General features: G+C 45.7%; 1 protein-coding gene across 1 annotated transcript in view; it reads right to left on the bottom strand.

Annotated features, from left to right (window-relative positions):
* The window catches only part of ISM1 (isthmin 1), a 75,625-nt gene extending 74,442 nt beyond the window's left edge, over positions 1-1,183 (bottom strand). Inside the window, exon 1 of the mRNA XM_034640634.1 lies at positions 222-1,183. The gene's annotated coding sequence lies outside the window, so the exon portion shown is untranslated. The remainder of the gene's footprint in view (positions 1-221) is intronic.
* Positions 1,184-8,131: the final 6,948 nt, after the last annotated feature.

Raw genomic sequence — 8,131 nt, 5'->3', positions numbered from 1 at the left:
CGGCGGGGCGGGCGCAGCCGAGCCCCCGAGCGCACATGGGCGCCCCAGATGTGGCCGCGGCGCCGCAGCTGGAGCAGGAGCGGCCGCCAGAGGAGCGCGGGGAGGAGGAGGAGGAGGAGGAGAAGGAGGAGGAGGAGGAGAATGAGGAGGAGGGCTTCAGTGGCGGCCCGGAGTTACCTCCACGCTTGGCTCCCCCGCCCTTGCCGCCCGGAGCCACTCACCCGACGAGCCACCTCCCCTCCTCCCCGCGCTTCTTCGGGCTGCGGACCGCGCCGCCCCGCCGCCAAGTCCTAGGGTGAGCCGGCTCCAGATGGGGGCCCCGGGTACTCGGGGGCTGTCACTGTTTGGAGGTGACCCGGGCGCCCCTCCGGGGTCGACGTCCGCCTGCCGGGCTGCGCCAAGTGCGCGCACTGCTGCCGAGGTCGCTGTAGCGCCCGAGGGCAGACCTTGTGCGTACTGAGGCTCGGGGCTGTGGGTGGGTGGGGTGCCTGGGCGAGTTTAGAAACCTTTATTGACAAAGTGGAGTTGGGAGTTGTGGTGGTGGAGGACCGAGAGGGCGCAGGACAAGCCAGGTGTCTGTCTGCGACTGTGCGCCCCTTGCCGAAGCTGCCGTGCGTGTGTACGAGGGGAATGATAAAGTGTCGTTCCAGAAGGGTCTTGACACTTTCTTCTGGACCGTGGGCCGCAACTCCCTGAGCAGCGCTGCTCACGCGCCCGCGGCGCCGGGTAGAGCCTGGGAAGTGAGGCGAGTCGGGTTCGCTAGGTGTGGGTCCAGTCCAGCGCGCAGGTGGCGCGGCGGGAAGCTTCCGAGACCCGGACCCCGCGGCTCAGGCGCGCAGGACGTAGGTGGAGCAATGGGGGTCAATCTCAGCTCAGGCAATCGCGGGTCGAGGGGCTCATCCCGGAAGCGCTGCTCCCAGAGGGGACCTAGGGGCTGCCGCCGCACAGCCGCCGCTCCTGGGCCACCGCCTCATGACCGCGCTGCAGCCTCGGGCTCCAGCGCGCCGCTCATGCCGTGCTCGGGGCCTTGGGCGAGTGGAAGGGCTCCGGGGTCGAGCAGAGGGCGCGGAGTCCTGGCCTCGGATGCAAGAGTGAACTGGGTCCCGTGGCAGGTTCGGATAACTGCAGCGGCAGCGCGCGTTTCCCTCCCTTTCGATCTTGCTCTGGCTCCCGCCTTCCCGAGTGGCTCAGAGTGGCGAGCGCGCTGTAAGTCTGGGCCCTTTTATACTGCGCTTTCTCCGCCTCCTACCGGGTTTCCTCCTTCCCTCCTTCCCTGTGCCCGCCCAGCAGGTCCCCTCCCAGCGTGCGGAGCCCTTAGCCTAAGCCTTCGCACACGTCCGTTTCGCAAATTTCCAAGCCTACCTCGCCTTTGGGACTCCGGTGCCCTGGGACTGATCCTCCCGATTCTCCTTTGGCTACCAAAATTAAATAAACTTTTTTTGCCTGCACACCCCCAGTCCCGTTTCTGCCCTTCTCTCTGTCCTACAAACTGCAGATTCTGAAGTCAACTACCTTCCGACTTCATCACATCTTTACGCAAGGCGCCTCTGCCGAGTCTTACCCAAATTAAGACAAGAAACCTCTCATCAGTCCAAAAGTTGCTCAGGTCACCGTGGCATTTTGCAGAATTTAAATAGTAGTGATTAAGATAGAATGTAATGGTTGCGTATTAATTTGTGTCCGGGGAAGGAAGGGCTAGGCTAGTTGCCGCTTTAGAGATGCTGTGAGCATTTTCAAAATTCTAACCAGCCCTAGCATTTTATTGATGAATTGGCAGCGGTTTATAAAGCAGTCGGTGTCTTTTCCTTTTCAGTAATTGGGGAGGAGTTGCAGGGGGAGAAAGGGGAGATGTTTGGAGGGAATGCTTGCATTGGATTTTTAGGAGGCCCGTCCTTGCATCTCCAGGCTCTAAAATGCCAAATAATTGTCAACCAGAGCGCTGGGGGAGAATTTGAAACAATAGACCGTCCTCAGTTCAGATGGGAGATCAAAGAGGGGATCCCAGCAGTTTTCAGACCCCACAAGGATCCTCCTGTGTGTTTTCTAATTAGAGTCACTTCGAAAGGGGAGGAGGGCGGGAGAATCAGCACAATGATGAAATATATAAATTAAGATGGCAAACTAGAATCCCGAAGGCAGAGGGAGTTTAAGACTGGCTCTAAACCCCAGTTGTGCCAGATTATGATGTGGGCGCACAGGGACAAATGACTTTCCTATTGCCTGAGGCAGGCTGGTCTAAATTAGAATCCAGGCGCTGCTGTGTCCTGTATTTCCATCACACACAGTCCCCACATGTGAGCCTCAATTGCCTCTCCTCTCATCTAAAATTAACATTTTTGGATCCTAAGGAAAAATAACTTTAAAAAAATTCTGGGAAGAAATCCTTGCAGTGAGTGTAAATTCTTGTAAATTTGTAAAGGGCGAGTTGGAGATCAAAGTCTTTGTAAAATGTTGTAAAAATTGTAAATTGAATTTTGGGGACAGAAGTCTTTATAAAATGTTGAACAAATGTATGAATGAATCCTATTAAAATCCTTTCACGCTGTGAGATCCAAATTCCAGGTGAGTTTATGTTCTAGTAAGCACACATAGCCTGTATTGATACACGTCCATAGTCTGTGACTAAAGTTGCCAAACCAGACTGCGTTTTAGGGGTTAGGGAAAACTGGATTATAATTTTTGTGGAAAAGGAATTACAAATTTAATAGCCGAAACAAATTAGGTTGCAAGCACTTTTATGGGATTGTACCAATTGCTGATGAAAGTTTTAAAGAATCCTGCCTCCTTTTTCAGAGTTCTCAGGGAAATTTATTCATACATTTATTGTTGTTATTATTATTATTGTTATAACAGATTTTATTTATTTTTTGAGAGAGAGAGAGAGAGAGCGAGCGCAAGTGGGGGAGGGGCAGAAGGAGAGGGAGAGAGACTCTGAAGCAGACTCTGCACTGAGCAAGAGCCCAACTCAGGGCCTCATCTCATAACTCTGAGATCATGACCTGAGCTGAAATCAGGAGTTGGCTGCTTAACCGACTAAGGCACCCGTACTTTTATTATTGATCTTACTTTGCCCTAGGAGAATGTGTCTGTTTGCATATCTAACCTCTCACCAGACCTGGATCACCATCTGTGATGGAACATTCCAGAGCACACATCTCCTCCCCACCTCCAGCATACAGTTTTCTTTCTGGGTTCACAGTTAGAGAACATGTTCAAGCAACACTGGGGCCAGGTGGGTTTGAAGAGCTCTGGTACTTCCAGGTTTGGCCCTAAAATATCTATACACACTCTACCTTTCCTTTCTACATAAAGAAGGACTCTGAGGTGGAAGGAACCCAAATCTCTGAGTTACTGCTCAAAAGAGAGGTGTGGAACCAAGGGTGTCTGCTTTTAACTGTGCATAATGAGAAGTAAAACTTTGTTGATCAAAGCTACTGTGACTTAGGGCTGTTTGCTATAGCAGCTTATATTAGCTGCAAGACAGGGACACCTGTCTCATCATTATATTTCTAGACCTGAGCATAGTGCTTTGCATGGAGCAGTTGTTCAATCAGTGTTTGTTTATTGACTGTAATAAAGGTGGTCTTTATATAGACCTTACTTAATAAGTTCACTCTCCTTAAAGTATTCCTATTATAGGTGGCTGACCTACAAATATGAAATCTTCTGTCTTCTGATTGTACTATTCTCTCATAGATTTCGTCTTGTAATATTGGTCTGTTTCTTTTGCAGACAAACTTATTTGACTGGAATGTTTGGAGAAAGTAAGAGAAATCAACAACAAGCCAGAACACCTTGCAAATATTGTTGAAGAGAATCTTGTAGTCTATTATGATAGGATTTTATTGTTGTTACTTTTTTTTCTTACTAAAAAACTGTTATAAGACAGTGAAGAGTAGTTTTAGTAATCTTAAAAAAAAGTTTCTATTATGGGAAATTTTAAATACATAAAAAAGTAAAGAGAATAATACAATGAATCCTCACATACCCATAACCCCGCTTCAACAAAACTCATGACCAATCTTATTTCGTCTTATATTCTCATGTACTTTCTCCCTCTCAGATTATTTTGAAGCAAATCCATGACATCATATCATTTCACTTGTACATTATTTCTTTCAGTTTGTATCTCGGAAAGGTAAAGGCTCAATTTAAAAAAATTAAACACATGCACACTGTATGTGAGATATAAAACAGATTTGAGAAGTCAAAACCAGAGACTCTCTGGGTGTAAGAACGATTAGGATTTAGAGATTGCGGTGGAAGCTGTTATGTGTTCACTAAAAATTGTTTCTTCTTCTTCATGGACATACCAGTAGACTACATTTCCCAGTATCCTCTGGATTTAGACTCAGTCACATGACTGAATTCTGACCAATAGAATGTGGAAGTCATGTGTGCCACTTCCATGTTTAGCCCATAAAGTCTCCTTTGCGTGACCCTTTCTCTTTTTCCTTGCCTGCGGGGCTGAATGTGTCCGCCCAAGATGATGTTAGAACAATGATCAGCCTGGATCCCTGGAGCAGAGCCCTTACCCCACCCCTAATTGTGCCCAGAACACCCTGGCTAGGCTTTTGTGTGACTGAAAAATAAACTTGAAAAAATGCGTCAAACCACTAAAATTTGAAGGTTTGTTACAGGGGTTTTCACTACCTTCACTAATAAACAGGGTGGTGTATGGCAAATCTTTCCTTTCGAGGGCCAGATAACAAACTTTTTTGTCTGTGGGCTATACGGTTTCTGTTGCAACTACTCAAACCTCCTGTTGTAGTAGGAGAACAGCCAAAGAAAATCCATGAAAAAAATGGGTGTGTCTGTGTTTTCATGAAACTTTGTGTACACAACAGACAGTTGGACCACATGACTTAGTTTGCCAGTCCCTGTTCCAAGAGATTGACACACTTTACCACCTCCTCTCAGGTGCTGTTGATGAAGGAATCATAGCAAAGCGGGGGCAGATGGATTCCACTAACCAGCCGTGTAACCCCTTGGGCAAGGTATTGTACCTCTCGGAGTGTCAGCTTCCCTTATCTGTAAATTGGAGCTGAGAATCGCTGCTCTAGGACTGTGGTGAAGTTCAACTATCGCTTCCACAGCAGGGCGAGGTGAGTAGTCCCAGGTCTTTCTGTCCCCTAGAGGAAGGACACTGTACTGTGTCCATGAGGGCAGAGAGCTTCTCTGTGTCACTCACTTCCAAATTTGCATAGTGGATGCTCCATAAATACTTGTTCAATTGATGCAACTTTCAGAAAACTGCTGAAAAATTGTAGCTGAAAGGATCTGAGATACACTCTAAGACCTCAAGGAAACACAAACAAAAAGCCCAAAGTGTTGTTCCATTAGAGTCCTTTGAACTATGAAGGGGTCACAGTGCTCAAAAGTGAGAAAATCACCACCCTCAGAGGTACTCCCAGGGGCTCCCCCCTTGAAGCAACAGCGAGGCCTAAGGGACACCTGGACCTCTGGTGACATTCTGCTCCCTGATGCCCCAACACGCACACACGCAAAACGTGTGAAGACTGAGGGGATTCTTGTGGTGCTCTCCACTTCACCCGAAGCGCCCCTAAACGTAGAAAGAACCTGAGAACACTGAGTGCATGACCTTTTGTGGAGGCCCAGAAACTGCATTCCCGACTGAGGGCTGTCCTTCCCAGGCATGAGCTGGAGCGGTGGGGAGATTGGATTGGTTTTTTGAAAAGGCTTGTGATGGTTCTTCCTTATGGGGCAGGGTCCTTTACTGCATTTCTAGTGTGATATTAAAATATGAAGTCCTGTCTGTCCACTGGCATCTTCTGTGAAACAGTGAGCCCAGGTAGCTCTCATCTGTATTTTTAAAAGACCCCTTTATTGCCTTTGCTTTGCTATAATTATTTCTGTGCAAATTCTGGGAAGCAAAATAAAATCTCAGGGACATGTGATAGCTGAAAGAGAAGGTGCTTCATAATTATGATGTTATATATTATACATGATATAAGGTTGTTTTTTTTTTTAACTTCTGACAATTTCTAGGCACGAAGTGAGTGGAANAATAGCTGAAAGAGAAGGTGCTTCATAATTATGATGTTATATATTATACATGATATAAGGTTGTTTTTTTTTTAACTTCTGACAATTTCTAGGCACGAAGTGAGTGGACTATTCACTCAGAGTTGAGTCTCAGAGTCTGGATGTTGGAAGTGGAGCTTAGAATTCACTATCCAGCTTCCTTTTCTAGATGAGGAGACTGAGGTCCAGAGAATTAAATAGACATTTTCAATATTGCAAAGGGACTTAGTGGCAGAATTAGGTTTCCCAGCTCCAAGATCAATGCTCTGTTTTTCAGAGGAAAGTTTTAAAAATGAAAGTATGACATACACATAGAAGAAAGTACATATCCTATGTGTATAGCTCAGTGGAATTTTTACTCCCCAGAGCAAGAAACAGGTACCCAAATGTTACCATTGTTCTGACTTCTATCACCATACATTTGAACTGCTTTTAAAGCATTAATACAAATTGAATTTTACAGTATATTTTCTTCAGGATCTGGCTTCTTGTGCGATCTTCTATTCCTCTCCTCAACTTTTTATTTTGAAAAATTTCAAATCCTAGAATAGTTACATGTATAATTGAATGAACACCCAGACATCCATGTGGTAGAATACACAAATGATCACAGTTTTTCCTTCATGTACCCAGGCCCTTCACAATGTGACTTTGTGGCTTTTCTCATTGCAACGTGGAGGCATCTCCCCTTGACTGTGCTGGCCTTGGGATTGGCTTAGACTAACAAAATGCAGCACCCCCTGGGTTGGGGCGAGGTTGTGCCGGGTCTATGGTTGGAACTCAAGAAGCCTCACGTGCTTCCTCTCTCTTTGTGTCTGTCTTGGAGCTTTGTCACTGCCATGTGAAAAAGCCAGAATTAGCCTGCTGCAGGAAAAGAGACAGGGTCCTAGTCACCCCAGCCAAAACCCAGCCTATCCCCGGAAGCAGAGCCACTTAACTGACATGTCCTTCATCACACACACACACACATAAGGGGACCACAGAGATGACAGGAAGTGCGCAGTTGAGCCCAACTTAAATAGAATAATGAGCTACAAAATAGTTGCTGTTGTATGAGGGGTTTATCGCACAGAAAAAGCTGTTCAATATAACCCTTCGCCCCCAAATTGTCAGCATATATCTCCCTAGAAGAGATTTTGCTACATCGTCACAGCATAATTTTGCTCAGGACATTTACCACTGATACAACCATCTTATCTAATTTACAATCCTTATTCAACATTTCCTTACTGTCCCCGCAATATCACTTACAGTTTTTTTTTTTTTTTCTATCCAGGACTCAGATGAGAATTGCTCACTGCATTTCATTGCCATTGTCATGTCTCTTTACGGTGCCTTGAACAGTCCCCAGACCCTTTTCTTTTGGTCTTTCGTGTCATTAACACGGTTAAAGACCCTAGGCCAATTGACTTTGCCAAGTGACCTTCGGTTTACACTTGTCTGATTGGTTCTCCAAGATTAATTTCAGATTATGCACTTTGGGCAGGAAACTACCTGGATGATGTTGTGTTCTTAGCGTGTCACATCACGGGGGCCACGAAGCCCATGTGCCCAGCTGTTCGGGAATCTCTTTCAAGATACAAAGATCTTCAATCATTTTTGTGAGGTTAAGTGAGAAGAATTCTTGACTGAGGCTATGTTGGTGGGTTATATTTTTTTATGTGGAAAGAGAGAAAACACAGGTTTATCTGATTTCCCAGGAACCTATGCCATTTTGTTCTAAGTTGTTTGTCAACCTTGTCCAGTCCCCACAGAGCAGTGGGCTGTGGCCATATGAGAGGGCGACTTTCCTATATGAATCAGTATTTTTTTGTTTGGTCTAATCAGAAGTCATTATCAATTCATTCTTCATTATTTCGCCTCAAACTTTTTTTTGTTGGGGTAGCAAGCCAGGCTTGGTGTAAAACAAAAGAGAAATATGTTTGTTATTAATCACAACTGACTTCAGTGATTTAAAAATAATAAATACATTAACTGTGTGTCACATTTTTTTTCAAATGCAAAGAATCTAAATATACCTAGAGAGGTTAAAAAGAGCTCAGTCAAATGAAGAAAAAAACCAACAGGCTAGAAATGTCCTCTTTTT

The sequence above is a fragment of the Ailuropoda melanoleuca genome, chromosome 13 (genome assembly GCF_002007445.2).
Source record: "Ailuropoda melanoleuca isolate Jingjing chromosome 13, ASM200744v2, whole genome shotgun sequence".
Lineage (NCBI taxonomy): Eukaryota > Metazoa > Chordata > Mammalia > Carnivora > Ursidae > Ailuropoda > Ailuropoda melanoleuca.
The sequence above is the reverse complement of the archived record's forward strand: the minus strand, read 5'-3'. Positions and strand labels throughout refer to the sequence as shown.